This window comes from Prionailurus viverrinus, chromosome X (genome assembly GCF_022837055.1).
Source record: "Prionailurus viverrinus isolate Anna chromosome X, UM_Priviv_1.0, whole genome shotgun sequence".
In the NCBI taxonomy this organism is placed as follows: domain Eukaryota; kingdom Metazoa; phylum Chordata; class Mammalia; order Carnivora; family Felidae; genus Prionailurus; species Prionailurus viverrinus.
In genome coordinates, this window is record NC_062579.1 from 36,070,278 (window position 1) to 36,087,731 (window position 17,454).

Below are 17,454 nucleotides of genomic sequence, written 5' to 3' on the forward strand. Positions count from 1 at the left end.
ACAAGCAGGGGAGGGGCAGAGAGAGAGGGAGACCCAGAATCAGAAGCAGGCTCCAGGCTCTGAGCTGTCAGCACAGAGCCCGACACGGGGCTCGAACTCACGGACCGAGAGATCATGACCTGAGCTGAACTCGGTCACTTAACTGAGTCACTCGGGCACCCCAGAAATCATTTTACAGACCTAGTACCAATGCCATGTTTTGGTATTCAGTTTTTATCAGCAGCATATTATCTTGTAAATTTTCAAAGCTTCAGGAAAGTTTCGAGAATGGTAAAATTAACTCCCATGTACTCTTCACCAAGATTCACCAAACGTAGCACATTTATTTTCTCCCTCCGCTCCTCTCACTGTATGTTTTTGCTTTCTTTCTTTTTTCCCCATTTCTTGTTTTCTTTCTTTTTCTGAACCATTTGAGAGTTCGTTGCAGACATGACATTTCAATTCTAGTATTTCAATGTGCATTTTTTAAAAATAAGGACATTCTTGGGGCGCCTGGGTGGCTCAGTGGATTAAGCGTCTGACTCTTGATTTCGGCTCAGGTCGTGATGTCACAGTTCGTGGGATCAAGCCCCAAGTCAGACTCTGCGCTGACAGTGTGGAGCCTGCTTAGGATTCTCCCTCTCTCTCTGCCCCTCCCCTGCTTATGGTTTCTCCTTCTCTCTCATAAATACAAAATAAACTAATAATAAATAAAGAAAAAGATTAAGGATATTCTCCTATAGAACCACATTATGATTGTCACATGGCAAAATTTAACATTGGTATAATACTCTTGTCTAATATTTAGTCTATTTTAAAATTGCCCCAACTTACCCCAAAATGTCCCTTATAGATGGTTTTTTTTTAATTCAGTTTTTTTTTAAGTAAAATTATTTATTTTGAGAGAGAGAAAGAGTGCATGTGTGTGGGGTGGGGGGGGGGAGGGGGAGAGAGAGAGGGAGAGAGAGAATCCCAAGCAGGCTCCAAGCTGTCAGCACAGAGCCTGATGTGGGGCTCGATTTCCCAACCGTGAGATCATGACCTGAGCCAAAACCAAGAGCCGGTGACTTAATGGACTGAGCCACCCAGGCACCCCTAAAAATTTGGTTTCTAATAAAGGATCACACACTACATATCTCGTTAGTCTCCTTTTATCTGGAAGCGTTCCTAGTTGTTTTTCCTTGTTTGTTTTTTGCTCTTTTATGACACGGACATTTTTAAAGAATCCAAGCCAGCAGTTCTGGAGCTTTGACATACATTTTTGGGAGGGGGGGAAACGAAGCCCCCCAAAAAGTCAGAAATGAAATGGAATAATAACTTTGTAGTTGGATTCGAAGTCCAGCCTTAGTAGTGCCTTGAAACAAGTTTCTTCATCTTCTCTGAGCCTCGGTTATCTGATTTGTCACATGGGATTAATGATCCCCATTGTACAAGGCAGTTGCCAGGATTATAAACCGGTGCGATCTCGTTGGACATCAATTTGACGATCTGCATCAAGAATCTTAAACAGACTTGCATTCTTGGACCCCGTAAGTCTATCTCTAGCAATTTATCCTTAGGAAATGATCCGAGATATTAGACAAAGATATAGGGAGGGCTATTCATTACCATGAGTGCCAGAAGAGTGCGTGGGTGAAAGGCGCGACACACGCCATTTCCTTCCGTATCGTCCTCACGCTCCTTCTCTTCGTTTACTGCCAACATTTATTAAGGGCTACCCGGCGTCCTGTGCTGCGTTACAGACTTCTGTGGCAAGTTTGAAAGTCATGCTTAGGAGGAGTACTTGACAACATGGAAGAGAAGTAAGAACATAGAGTTGAATGAGGAATCTGGACATGTCTGTGTATACGATGAGATCCCAACTTTGTATGGTTACACAGTAATGTGTGTAGGGGCACCTAATAAGAAGTACAATAACACTTCTTTCCTGGGTGGTGATATTCAGGGTAAATTCTGTTTATAATAACAAAAACAAGGAAATTTGCATGTAAATTTTAGGCCAGTATACGCAGAGACCTGTGCTTAGCAAGCATCAACTCCGCTCATGGTTGACGGGCAAGAATTGGACATATGGCCGCTCATAGGTGAAAGGAGGACTTGGAAATTTAACCACGGATGGTTCAGCCACTCCCAGCTATAACTCCATATAAAAGGAAGAGATAGATTTTTTATTATTTTTTTAATGTTTGTTTAATTTTGAGAGAGGGAGACAGACAGAGCACGAGCAGGGGAGGGGAAGAGAGAGAGGGAGACACAACACAGAGCCCGATGAGGGACTCAAACTCACGAGCCATGAAATGATGACCTGAGCCAAAGTCGGATGCGTAACCGACTGAGCCGCCCAGGCGCCCCAAAAGGTAGAGGTTTCAAATGGATAGCTAGCTATCTCTGTCACATCATAAAATCTATTTTTGCCTGATATTTAATATAATCATACACTTATTTTGGTTAGTTTTTGCCACCCAACTATCTTTCCTGACCTATTCTTTTCAATCTTTCTGAAGCATTGTGTAATGTTGGCACATTGCACAAACCTGGATTTTATTTTTTGTATTCTGACACTCAATTAACAAATCTAGCCCATTTATATTTACTGTGATTGCTGATGCATCCGCAATAATTTCTGCCATCTTATTTATGCCTTCTGTTTTTCTCACTCTTTTCTATTTTTTTCTCTTTTCCTGTCTTATTTAGGGTTAAGTTTTTAAAATTTATTTTTCCTCTTCTCTAATTATGTGTTCTATTTCTATTCTTTCTTTTTTTATTTTTTAATGTTTTTATTTACTTTTGAGAGAGACAGAGACAGAGAGCAAGCGGGGGAGGGGCAGAGAGAGAGGGAGACACAGAATCCGAAGCAGGCTCCGGGCACTGAGCTGTCAGCACAGAACCCGACGTGCGGCTCGAACAAGCAAACCGTGAGATCATGACCTGAGCTGAAGTCGGACCCCCTGAGCCACCCAGGCGCCCCCCTATTATTTCTATAGTTATACAAAAACTCAAATGTTGGCATACATGCATACTTAACTTAAAGTCTAATATTATTCAAAATTTCTTTCTTTCTCCTGACAATACAAGGAATTTAGAGCATTCTAAGTCCATTAGCCATCTCCTGTCCTGCATATTATCAATTTTTAACTTATTTTGTTCTATTTTAAATTGTGTGACCCAAATCGAACATTATTATTATTTTTCACAGAGTCAATACGCATTTAGAGTCCTCCCTTCATTTTTGCCCATCTATCTATCATTCATTTTTATATTTTGGACCTTCATTATAGGGTCTTTCTTTCCGAAGAACGTATGGTAGCGAACTCTGAGTCCTTCTTTATCTGGAAGTATCTTTACTTTCCCTTTGCTCTTGAGAGATAATTCTCCAAAAACGTTGTCTTAATTAGGAAAAGAAGAAGAAGAGGGGCACCGGGGTGGCTCAGTCAGTTGAGCGTCTGACTCTTGATTTCGGCTCAGGTCACAGCCCCAGGGTCATGGGATTGAGCCCCGCGTCAGGGTCTCTTTCTCCCTCTGCTCCTCTCACCCACTCATGTTCTCTCTCTGTGTGTGTCTAAAATAAAACTTTTAAAAATAAAAAGGAGAAGGAGAAAAATACTTGAGGAGTATACATTTCTAAGTCAAATTCCTCCATTTAGTCTCCACCACGTGACTCCAGACCAAGATATAAGCACGGTTAAGAGATTCTTGTGCATTCTTCTATATGATTTTAATTTACACGCATATGTGTGTTTGCTTACAATAATGGAATCATAGTATACAGATGGCTGGGCTACTTGCTTTTTATAATTTAAAAATATATTCTAAATATATTTATTTTTTTATTTTATTTTTTCAGAGAGAGAGAGAGAGAGAGAGAGAGAGCAGGTGCATGCAAGAGCAAGGGAGGGAGGGCCAGAAAGAGAGAGAGAGAGAGAAAGACTCTTAAGCAGACTTCACACTCAGCATGTATCCCAATGCAGGGCTCGATCTCATGACCTTGAGATCAGGGCCTGAGCTGAAATCAAGAGTTGGACACTTAACAAACTGTACCACACAGGCACCCCTTGTTTACCCACTTTAAAGGTATAAGCCACTATTTTCTGGTTTTATTTTTTGCTGTTGATTCAATCTGTTGCCAATTTTCTTGCTTTCCATTTTTCAGCCGTCCTTTATTTTTCTTGCGAATTGCTTTAAAATTTTTTCTCCTTGTCTTTGGTGTTCTTCGGTTTTACTCTCGCACATCTAAGAGTACATGTTTCATCAGTGCTCTCAGAGCTCATTATAATTCTTCAACCGGAAGTTTCGTGTGTTTCAACACTTCTAGAAAATTCTCCACCATTATGGATTTGAAAACGACTTTTCCCTTGTTCTCTCTGTTCTCTCCTTCAGAATATTCATTTAAATGTATATTTAATTACCTCATCAAATCCTCCACATCTCTTGTCGTCTCCTATTTTCTGTCCATACGTTTCTCAGTCTTTTGGTGCCATTTCAGACCTATTGAATAACTTGATGGAATTACACTGACAGCAACTTTTTAAACATACTAATTTTATAGTCTGAATTTGGCACACCTAATATCTGAAATTCAAGAAGTTTCGATTCTGTTGTTTTTTTGTTTCTGCCTGACTCTACACAGCCTCGTTTCTTCAACTGTTTTATTATTATTATTATTATTTTTTAAATCTTTATTCGTTTCTGAGAGAGAGACAGAGCATGAGCGGGAGAGGGGCAGAGAGAGAGGGAGACACAGAATCCGAAACAGGCTCCAGGCCCGAGCGGTCAGCACAGAGCCCGACGCGGGCCTCGAACTCACGGACGGTGAGATCACGACCTGAGCCGAAGTCGGACGCTCAACCGACAGAGCCACCCAGGCGCCCCTCTTCAACTGTGTTCTCGTTGTATATTGGCTTCTACATGGATGAGCTTGGTGGAAATCCCGAAGAATCTGGTTTGAGGGCCAGATTCCTCCAGAGACAATTTCCATAGTCTTCCATCAATCACCGCAGGGTGTCATGAACCCAGGACCATTTTAAATTAAATCCCTTAGACTTTTCATGTCATAGCAACTTGAATTCTAAGCACGTCTGAAGACAGGCTTATAGTTATAAATTTTCAGGGGAAATATTTTTCCCTACCTAGAAGGGAAATTGAGACAGATTAGACTCATTTTCTCCCCTTGCTGAAAGTGGATTGCTTTTCTGGCCTGTCATTTCACGATGTTAGAGTTCTTAGTGGGTCCTGACTTCATGGGAATTTGTGGTTCTAATACCCTCATGGTGTGGGCCCAAGGCCTCTATCTTGTGTCTCCATGCAGGCATTAAAAACCAGAGTTCTGGGTTCCTAATGATGGCAACTATGTGTGGCGTTTGGGCTTGCCATCACTTTGGTTTCTGTTTTCTGTTCCTTTTCGACTTCTGGGGATTTCCTTTACTTTCTAGGGAGCCTATATTTTATCCAGTATTTCTAGATGCCTTATTATGGAAAGGTTTACTGGACTATCCAGTCTCTCATGTAATCTGAAGTGAAAAGACAAACAAACAAAAAAACCCCACCACACCCTAAGAGTCTTTGATCTTTACAAAAACCCTACAAATTAAGTGTTTTTAGCCCCATTTTATTGTTGCAGAACCTGAGGCTCAAGCAAGATAAGGATCATATGGTTCTATCAAGTAACAGAGCCTGAATTTGAATCTGGTATCGTCTAGCACCAAAGTTCCTGGCTGTTTAGACACTATGCTATATTGCCTCTTAGTATTCTCTGCCTTTTCGTGTAATTGTTTCCTTTTAGATGTTAATTATATTTCATCAGAAAAAAATCAAAGAACTTTCAAAGGTACTATAAGTTAAAAAAAACACACACACATCCCTTGCTCAGAAAGTGTATTCATTTATTAAACCAGATCAGCTCTGCTATCAAAGCCCTGCAGCTAGGCCAAGGTCATCCCTTGTACCTGTCGAGTGCCATATGGGGAGAACTGAATGTTTTCCTGTGCATAAATGATAAATAATATCTGGGCCAAGGTATTATGATACCTTTCCTCCCCTTGGCTTTGTGTGCTTCCCTTTTCCATAGAATCCCATCGGTTTTTACCTCGCTCTCTCCCCAGGCGGCTCCTAGCTCTAAAGGGTAGTAATAAATAAGATTGGGTCCCGGCTACACTGTTGGCAAGCAAAAAAGTGTTCTTGGACACAGTAGAACTAGACCTTACCAGTCTAGGTTGTTGATTAGAAAAGCATGCTGGGGGACACGTAAGCCTTAATGAAGTCTGAGTAGATTACATCTACCCCCTCCCCAAGGATCCGCATGACATAGAACTCAGCAGAAAACAGAATCAGTCTGGCACACTGGCTCCCCATGCGATCGTGCTGCTAGCCGCACGCTGATTTCTGCTCCCTTCAATGCTGGAAAATCGATCGGTTCATAATCCGTTCTGATATTTCCCCAGGCATGGGGGTGTCTATACTTACTTGGATTACCCCTTGTCTTTTCATTTTTAAAACACCCGCATGCACAGGCACACACGTGCGCACACACATTTTGTCCTTCCCCGGGCTTCAGAAAAGATACTCAGGCCTGACTTAGTTGCTGAAGATGCAGTGGTAACCCTTTTAGACAAGTCTGTGATCTCATAGGATGAATGATCTGATGTGGAAGTTAAATAAACCATTTCAGATAGGTACAGATGCTACAGTGGGAGGTGGAGTGCTACTTTAGAGTTCTTCAGGATTGTTGGCCAAAAAAGACTTCGGTCTCTGGGCCATCCCTCTTTCTTTTTCTTTTTTTTTTTTTTTAATGTTTATTTTTGAGGGAGACAGAGACAGAATGTGAGTGGGTTAAGGGCAAAGAGAGGGGGACACAGAATCCGAAGCAGGCTCCGGGCTCTGAGCCGTCAGCGCAGAGCCCGACGCGGGGCTCGACCTCACGAGCCGTGAGATCGTGACCTGAGCCGAAGTTGGATGCGCAACCGACTGAGCCACCCAGGCACCCCTGGGCCATCCCTCTTTCTGATTCCCTTTCTATCTTACTCGCTGCTTCTTCTCAGTCTTGTGCAATGGTTTTCCTTCATCTTTCCAACCTCCAAACGTTAGAATGCCCCAAGAGCTCATCCTTGGACTTCTTTCTGGTCTCCATTCACTGCCCGGATCCCATCCAGTTCCTTGATTTTAAAGATTTTCTGTAGTTTATCCTTAAATGAGCAAAATATGTATAGGACACTAACATTTGTCTCAGAAATGGGTAGGGTAGAATACAAAGAGGTACGCGTGTTGTCAAGATTTTGTATTTTATCCTGCTTGCAGTCTAACAAGTTAGCTTGCCATAGTTTCGTGGATTCCGGTAGAAGATACACGAATCTTGTGTCTTGGTAGTTCCATTTCTCTTGACAGTTTGACTAACTTGTACCTCTGATGGCCTTTGTAGAGGGGATTGGATGACTCTGGAACAAGGTTGGAAAGAAGATTTCTGAATGCATCTCTTCTGATGCTATTTCAGACCGATTGAACAAACCGATAAACATCAAACTTAAAACAACTTTTTTTTTTTAATTTTTTTTTTCAACGTTTATTTAGACAGAGCATGAACGGGGGAGGGGCAGAGAGAGAGGGAGACACAGAATCGGAAACAGGCTCCAGGCTCTGAGCCATCAGCCCAGAGCCCGACGCGGGGCTCGAACCCACGGACCGCGAGATCGTGACCTGGCCGAAGTCGGACGCTCAACCGACTGCGCCACCCAGGCGCCCCTTAAAACAACTTTTAAAACATGTTTTTGTGGTTTGACTTTGACACTTCTAATATCTGAAATTCAGGAGGGTCAAATGTCTCCAGACTTCATCCTCTCCTCGTTATCTTTTCTGCCCCCACCCGGGGCCGTGCCCATCTTGGTTTCCTTTGGACTAGTTTTGCAACAACCTCCTATTTCCATCCTTTCATCCCTACAGGTAGGCGATTGTCTACATTGCAATCGGAGCGATCCTTTTTAAGTGTGGAAGGCCATGTCCCTGTAAAATCAAGGCACTTCTTGGCTCAAAACTCTGATCGCAAAGAAAAGACACAAGAATGTATTACTCACGGGAATAGTATTAATCAGGGTATTGGCATTTGAGCCAGGTTCCCAAGCTCCAATTCCTAAAGGGTAACGTGAAGAGGGTTACATGACAGGAAAGGAACCTTGAATTTAGGGAACCTCTATACTTCATAGCTGGCAGTAATCCTGCCCTAGGTTCCGAAGGAAGATCTATCTCTGTCTTCCAAGGCTATTAGCTCTTATAAACACTCTTGAAAAGACAGTCCAGAATAAAAGCCATCAGTGACTCTGTTCACAAGATGTGCAGAGCCTGCGAGAACCACGGAGAATTCTCTCCCAACAGGCATTTGTTTACATTTTTTAACAGAAGGATAAACAAAAACATTTTTTAAAATATTACCAAATGGGAAACAAAGGTAACAAGGGTGGGAGGGACAAAGGTTGAAGCTAGACTTCTCTGAATACAAAAATTAGAAAACACCATGAAATTTTCAAAACCCAATCCTGAAAACCCCAAAATTACATGAAACAAATGAACCAAATTGTCTACCAAGTTGGCAGAAAAACCACACAGAGAATAATTATTTCAAGTTACTTTTAAATACAGTAATTTGTCTGTATACTCCTAATGGGTTATACTCTAAAGGCAAAAGGAAATCCAAAAACATCTTAACTCCTTTCAGCAATCATGTTAATAATAGTGTTGGTGTTGGTATTCTGAGACAGTTTCATATAATATGCTGGTGAAATTGGGAACCAAAATTTTGGGTATGAGATAATAAATAGAGGCACAGGTTGAATACAGGTTGAAAGATGTTAAGTAAAACCCTGCAGTTCTGAATTTAAATTGGAAGTACTATGTATGAGCTCATAATGTATTTTATCTTTATAGAAAAAAAAATCTATTTCCAAGCTCTGACATTGAAGAGGCCTGGAAACAATGACCAATCCAGTAGCACTGAATGCCCATTTCACAGTAAAAAAGAACAGACGTATTGAAGAAATGGTCAATTTCACTTCTGAGGTAGGAAATATACAAGAGATGCTTGGAATATCCTGTCATATTAGAAAGTGAGGAAGCTATCAAAGACTGCTGGGAAAGCATCAAAAGAAAGAATCAAAACAACTTACTAGAACTCCCACTTGCCAAAAATATGAATAACCATAGGAGGTATAATCACATAGGATGGAAACATGCTAAGATACATTAAAATAAAAACAAAGGGCGCCTGGGTGGCTCAGTTGGTTAAGCGTCTGACTTCTGCTCAGGTCATGATCTCGGGATTGGTGAGTTAGAGCCCCACGTTGGGCTGTCTGCTGTCAGCACAGAGCCTACTTCTCTGTCTCCCTCTCTCTCTCTCTGCCCCTCCCCTGCTCATTCCCTCTCTCTCTCTCTCTGTCTCTCTCAAAATAAATAAATAAACATTTAAAAAATAACCAGCCCAAAGGAAACAATGATGGGCATAAATCAGGGTGGGAGCGGAGAAGGTAATAAGGAGACAAGTGATTCTGGATACATTTCAAGAGAAGGGCCAATCCCAAGAATCCCAAGCAGGCTCCACGCTGTCCGTGCAGAGCCCAATGCAGAACTCGATCTCAGAACCATGAGATCATGACCTGAGCCAAAATCAAGAGTCGGAGGCTTAACCAACCCAGGTGCCCCATCCTTTGGGCTAGTTTTTTTTTTTAATTTTTTTAAATGTTTATTTATTTTTGAAGGAAAGAGAGACAGAGCGTGAGCAGGGGAGAGGCAGAGAGAGAGGGAGACACAGAATCTGAAATGGGCTCCAGGCTCTGAGCTGTCAGTGCAGAGCCGGGCGCAGGACTCGAATTCACAAACCGTGAGATCATGACCTGAGCTGAAGTCTGTCGCTTAACCGACTGAGCCACCCAGGTGCCCCTGAGCTAGTTTTTCAACAGTCTCCTATTTCTATCCTTGCACTCCTACAGGTAATTGTCTACACTGCAGCCAAAGTGATCCTTGCAAAGTGTGTAAGAGCATGTCCCTGCAAGATTAAGGCACTTCCTTGCTCGCAACTTTCCAGGGCTGCCTGGGTGGCTCAGTCAGTTGAGCATCTCACTCTTGATTTCGGCTCAGGTCACGATCCCATGGCATGTGGGATCGAGCCCCAAGTCGGGCTCCAAGCTGACAGCTGCTTGAGATTCTCTCTCCCTCTCTCTCTGCCCCACTCTCTATGTCTCAAAAATAAATAAATAAACATTAAAAAAAAAAACCCACAACTTTTCCAATCACAGCCTGTCTTACTCAGAGTAGTACGCAAAACCTGTTCCACATTTGCAAATAAAGAGGTAACACCAGAAGAATTAAAACAGTAAAAAAAAAAAACCAAGTAGATAAATAAGGTGCAACTTGATCTGGTCACTTCCAAGGACTGATGATTGCTGGAGGATAGAAAGCCGGTCATCTCTTTCCCCTCAGGACACCTCTGAAGGATGATTCTAGCTCTACAGAGCCTCAGAGGGTTGCCTGAGGTCTTTAATGGGCCTCATGTTAGCTCATCTTCTTCCTCTGCCCATGCCTACTTGCTCACCCAACCTCTCACAGGTTATTGATGGCAAGGGCTCTCCTAATGAACAGTCTGCCTTCTAACCTTCATTCGAGAGACTGCCTGGCATGGTAGCCACCTCCCCTCCATCAGTACCTCCGATAAACACCATTATGACAGTGTCCTTGCAAAAATCCCTCCATGGACCCCCACTTGTTCCAGGAAACAGCAAGCCGTAGAAAGGTCTTTTGCCCTTAACATCGAGCAATTCTTCCTCTTTTGAAACAGTCCCAGACGGCTCTAACCAGGGACCGCCAAACGTACCTGGGGATCTATTAGAAAGTCTCCCGGCTTCCCCAAATCCCACCATAATAGAACACTTTCCAATCAGAGACCGTCTCGGCATTTCCTCTTTTCATTTTATAAAACACACCGACCCCCCCCCCCCCCCCCGGGTAAGTCAGGCTGAAACGGAAATGACAGCAGATGGGTTCCCCTGCCGAAAGTTTGTGAATGGGGAGCCGATGTTAATTTCACCTCGGGCTTAGCTTCGCCTTTGATACATCTCAGCCAGCTTCCCGGGCAACCCAACCTGGGCTGATTCATCTACTTATTTGCAATTTCTCTCACACTAGTCCCTGCGAGTAGGGGCGTTGTGGTGTCTCCTAAGTTTTTCAGCCAGCTAGAGCCACCCAGCTCCTCAAGCTTCTCACTAACCAGTATGCTGGATGAATGAACGAAATGACGTTTAAGCTGAGGCCCAAATAAACAAGGAAACAGCCGGACCTTGTGGAAGAGCATTTGGGGGTTAGGAACAGCAAGTAAGATTCCAGAAAGAGCACTTTCCTTCCTGTTTCGGTCCCAGCTCTTTGCAACTGTAACCTAGTATTAGGGACAGTTAAAATTTTTTATTTGTGCATTTTTCCCCCCATTGCTTCCTCTCTCCCATTCCAGGATCTCTTGATTTAAAAAAAAATTTTGTTTAATGTTTACTTACTTATTTTGAGAGAGAGTGCGAGAGCCAGCGAGTGCACATGCGCCCATGCAAGTGGGGGGGGGGGGGCAGAGAGAGAGAGGGAGAGAGAGACTCCCAAGCAGGCTCCACACTCAACGCCAAGCTGGACTCAGGGCTCAGTCTTATGATCTTGAGACCATGACCTGAACTGAAATCAAGAGTCAGCTTGTGGTAGGGTCCCCTCCCTAAAGAGAGAAAACAAAACAAAAACAAAAACAAAAAAACCCCTCAAGGCAACCTGGCTATATGTGTAGGTGACAACATGCCTCACGACCTTGTAACGTGAGACCACTTAATCAGGCTGCCTGTTTGTGTGTGTTACCATATATGGGAGACAAAGAAATAGAAAATATGTAAAAAAAAAACTACGCCACGTGGCGTTAGGGGCTCAGTTCCTCCGTACGTACGAACCCAACTGAGCTGCGCAGGCACAAATAAAGTTGCTTCCCCGAAAGAAAAGCCTCGGGGCACGACTCTCCGTGCGCGAGAATCCTGTTTTAAGGGGCCCATCCGACCGAGCCACCCAGGAGCCCAGGATCACCTGATTTTTATACATTTAGCCAGGAGTAAAGAGACCAACACCTACTGATGAGACCTTCTCAAACCTAAGTCAACGCCCTCCGATTATTTATACTTTTATGCTGGGAGGACGTGGCAGTTGGTATGAACTTGACTTCAGGGAGTTTAGTATCTGTTAGGAGTCTGTTTCACAACGACCCCAGGGAAGAGACCAGCATCTCTCTGGAGCTCTGGGGCTACAGTGCTGTAGCAATGAGAGCAGAGGGGAGAGACTCAGATCAGAATCATCTGGGGATGATTCTGCATACATCCTTGATTTCTGCGTATGTGTTCCGGACGGTGCTCCTCCTCTCCATTTGCACACATTCCACGGACAGCCTGCTTTTGTTTTTTAAAATACTTTTTATGTCTTTTATTGAAGTGCAATTTGCACATGGTTATGTAAAAACTGATGAAGGGTAAACCTCACTAAAATGGAGTTTGGAGGCCAGAAGGGGGAACTCTCGTGCCCTGCCACTTGTGGTCAATTGCAGACCCCAACGTGAAGAGAGCACCTTGTATTCTCAGCAGGAATAAGCCTATACTTTTCGACCCCAGCAGGAGGAAAGAAGAATTTCTCCTTGCCCAGCAACAGCCCAGCCAATGGGAGACTGCCACAACTCAGCCAATGAAAAGCCACCCTGGTTTACTCCAGTGGACTTTTTGTTTATAACAGCCCTTCCCAACTGCCCCTTCTAGAAAAGAGGTTTCCTCTCCTTTGTTCTCCCAACTTGCTAATGGCTTTGCCATAGCTTACGCTTCCCTAATTGTAATTCTCTAGTCCTGGATAAATCCATTTTTCCTGGTAGAATGGACAGTTATATTTTTCAAGGTTAGCAATTAAAACGTCAAATGCTCTGGAACGGCTTCTGTCACCCTTCCCCTGGTGCTCCACTGTTACTAATTCCGCATTTGACTCTTTGATTATCTTTTGAAGTTTGTCTCCGTATCTCTAAATATCTCCTTATACCACTACTTCTTTATGTATCATTTTAAGACATGGTCCGTCCACTAACCAGCGTGACAGTTGAGAATTTAGCTCACATTCACACACACACACATACACACACACACACACCACCCTCGCATCTTCCTTTCAAATGTGGTTAGAACATATTTTTAGTACCTTCATTCGTTTTGGTTTTTCTTTCCTTTCCATGTTGCAAGCTCTTTTCAAAATATTTATTTATTTATTTATTTATTTATTTATTTATATTTTTTTAGAGAGAGTGAGAGCACGGGAGAGGGGCAGAGGGAGACAGAGAGAATCTTACACCAGCCCCAGACTCCGTGTGGAGCCCGCCTAGGGGCTCAATCCTACAACCGCGGGCTGGTGACCAGAGCCGAAATCAAGAGTCGGGAGCTGAACCAACTCAGCCACCCAGGCGCCCCTGCAAGCTCTTTTCAAATATCTGGTAAAGGGACGCCTGGGTGGCTCAAGTTGGTTAAGAGACTTGGGCTCAGGTCATGATCTCATGGCTTTCGAGTTCGAGCCCCGCATCGGGCTCTGTGCTGACAGCTCGGAGCCTGGAGCCTGCTTCGGATTCTGTGTCTCCCTCTCTCTCTGCCCCTCCCCTGCTCACACTCCGTCTCTTTCTCTCTCAAAAGTAAATAAACATTAGAAGATAGATAAATATTTAATTAATTAATTAATTAATTAATTAAATGTCTGGTAATTTTGTGATCACACGGAAGAGTAAGGCACTAGAAAAACGGATTAAGGACTATGTGTACTTGGATAGGTCTTGTTGACTGGATGAGTTTCATCCACTTATAGTGAAAACACTATAGTCTAGGGGACCCTTACACGCTAGAAGTCATCTTCCTGGCACTTGGGAGCCAATGCTGCTCCTGCCCTCACCTGCCCTGCTTCTCCCCAGACCATTTTTTTTTTTTTAACGTTTATTTATTTTTTGAGACAGTAAGAGACAGAGCATGAATGGGGGAGGGTCAGAGAGAGGGAGACACAGAATCTGAAACAGGCTCCAGGCTCTGAGCCATCAGCCCAGAGCCCGACGCGGGGCTCGAACTCACGGACCGTGAGATCATGACCTGAGCCGAAGTCGGCCGCTTAACCAACTGAGCCACCCAGGCGCCCCCCCAGACCATTTCTTAAATAGATTTGGAACGCAACCCGCCAATTTTTCATGTCTCATTGAATTATTATCATTGCCGTTGTTATTGTCGTTCCTTTTGCTTAGATACTAAGCAGCTGCCTGGCTGCTGGGTGTCCCGCATGCAGGTGTGAGGGGGGTGGGGAGCCAACACTTCCTGTTTCCACTTCCGCTCTGACCTTGTGTCTCCCCAGCTCTCCAGGCAGGGCTCCATCCTTGGCTGTAGCCCGCCGCTGCATGTATTCTAGGCTAGGAGGCCCTTCAAGTTGCTTTCCTCTCCCTGACACTTACTGGAATCCCCCAGGAACAGATATTCCCTCACCCCTACCACACATCACTGGCTGCTCCTGGTCTCTCTGTTACTGGCTAATGTATTTTTTTATTTTACGCTTTTATTATCGTCTTACCGTGGTCTCGGGAGGGATAGGCAATAAACAGTCTGCTCTGTTGAACAGAAGGTTCACAACCTACTTTAACGTCAGCCTGCCTGCCTATTGAAAGTGCTCATGGGGCGCCTGGGTGGCTCAGTGGGTTAAGCATCTGACTCGTGATTTCAGCTCAGGTCATGATGTCACAGTCCGTGGCTTTGAGCCCCACGTCAGGCTCTAGGCTGATGGTGTGGACCCTACTTGGAATTCTCTCTCCCTCTCTCTCTCTCTCCCTCTCTCTCTGCTCTTTCTCCCCACCCCCATGCACACGTGCTCTCTCTCTTGAAGTAAAAAAAAAATAACTTAAAAAAAAAAAGCTATGAACGTGCTCACAAGGTGATCCTAATAAGCCCCTCCCTGGCACTCCCTTGGAGGCTCACCCTTGATTTGAACCCAGTCTGCGCCTCCCACCCCTAGGTTTCCCCACTTCAATGAAAGGTACCCACACCCTCCTAGCTCGCCATAAAGCTGGGTTTCCTCCAATTCCTTTTTTATCCTCAATCCCCACATCCAATCGACCAGCAAGCTCTGTCATTTCTACCATGTAAAAGCACCTGATGAGCAAAAGGGGAAAATCATAAGCCAAATTGACTAAGGCTAATTTTTATCTTAAACCCAATTAGAAGAAAACAACACACGACAAGAATAGCGCACCCAGACCAGGAGCGGTTAATTCCAGGAACCTGAGGATCATTCAACGTTAGGAAATTCACTAAAACAACTCATTACATTAAGAGGTCAAACCAGTAAAATTTTATCATTTTCTTCATAAATGCGAAAAGGCATCTAATGAAATTTGACATGTATTCTTGTTTTAAAAATCTCTTTTTAAAGATAGAAAGTGAGGACGAAACAGCATGATACGAACATACCACACCCAAAGATGAAAAGGTTCTAGAGATTGATGGTGGTGATGGTTGCCCAGCAGTGTGAATGCACTTAATGCCACAGACCCTTAAAAATGGCCAAAATTTTATGTTATGTATATTTTGCCACTGTACATTTTTTAAATACACATATTTTTTGTAAGTTTTTTAAGTCCAGTGTAGTTAACATACAGCATCATGTTGGCGTCAGGGGTACAATACAGTGATTCAACAATTCCGTACGTTACTCGATACTCATCAATCATAAGTGAACTCTTAATCAGCTTTACCCATTTCACCCATGCCCCCCCCTCCTCCCCTCTGTCTGGTATCTGTCTGTTTCTTCTTTTTAGTTAAGAGTCCGTTTTTTGGTTTGTCTCCTTTTTGTCTTTGTTTTGTTTCTTAAATCCCACATACGAGTGAAATCATATGGTATTTGTCTTTCCCTGACTGGCTTATTCTGCTTAGCACGATACTCTGTAGCTCCATCCATGTCGCTGCAAATGGCAAGCTTTCATTCTTTTTGATGGCTGGATAATATTCCTATATATATACCACATCTTCTCTATGCATCCATCAATTGACAGATGCTTGTGAAGTTTCCATAATTTGGGATTATAAATAATGCTGCTATAAATACAGGGCGCATGAAATCGTGTTTTTGTATTTTTCGGTTAAATGTCTGGTCGTGCGATCACTGGATCGTAGAGCAGTTCTATTTCGTTTTAATTTTTTTAACGTTTTTTATTCATTTTTGAAACAGAGAGACAGAGCACATGTGAGGGAGGGGCAGAGTGAGAAGGAGACACAGAATCCGAAGCAGGCTCCAGGCTGCGAGCTGTCAGCACAGAGTCCGATGCAGGGCTCAAACTCACAAACCACAAGATCATGACCTGAGCTGAAGTTGGACACTTAACTGACTGAGCCACCCAGGCACCCCTGAGTAGTTCTATTTTTAACTTTTAGGGGGACCGCCATACTGTTTTCCACAGTGGCTGCGACAGTTTGCATTCCAACAGTGCAGGAGGGTTCCTTTTTCTCCGCATCCTTGCCAATACTTGCTGTTTCTTGTATTTTTGATTTTAGCCATTCTGACACGTGTGAGATGATATCTCATTGTAGTTTTAATTTACATTTCCCTGATGATAAGTGATGTTGAGCATCTTTTCATATGTCTGTTGGACATCTATGCTTATTCTTTGGAGAAATGCCTGTTCATGTCTGCTGCCCATTTTCTAATTGGATTATTCGTTTTTTGGGCATATGAGTTGTGTATATTTTTTCCCCTTGGCAATTGTTTATTATAAAGGTGAACACTGATCGGTAGGATTTCTGGTATGAGCACCAGGACCACCAAACTTTTTGGATTCGCAGTTCCAGAGATCAGCTACCAGCAGGGTCTGGTCGTACTGGATGAGGATGTCTTTGATCTCTTTCTTGGAAGCCTCATCCACATATTTCTGATAATAGGCCACCAGGGCTTTGGAGATGGACTAGCAGATAGCGTAAATCTGGGCCTCGTGACCATCACCCTTCACTTGGACTTGGATGTTCACCCCAGCAAATCTCTCCTTGCCTAGAAGCAGAAAAGGTTCCAGGAACCTGTATTGCAGTGTGTGTGACTGGATCATCCCCAGGGGCCAACCCGTTCACCTTGATGAGGCCATTGCCCTATTTGCAGTGCACCACGGCTCTGGCCATCTTTTTGCATCTGAATACCTGCATGGACTGCAGAGGACCCTTGGACTGCATGGCTACAAACATAGACAAGAGCTCCTCACCAAATAGCGCCACAACCAGAAAAGGACTATATTTTGTATACTAACACGTTATCAGTATGTCATTTGCAAATATCCTCCCCCGATCTGTAGGTCGTCTTTTAGTTTTGTTGATTGTTTCCTTTGCTATGCAGATGCTTCTTATTTTGATGTAGTCCCGATGGTATATTTTTGCTTTTGATTCCCTTGCCTCA

General features: G+C 43.5%; 1 pseudogene; it reads right to left on the reverse strand.

The window, feature by feature from the left end:
• Positions 1 to 7,073: 7,073 nt before the first annotated feature.
• On the reverse strand, positions 7,074 to 17,234 carry LOC125156952 (40S ribosomal protein S16-like; annotated as a pseudogene).
• Between the last annotated feature and the right edge of the window lie 220 nt (positions 17,235 to 17,454).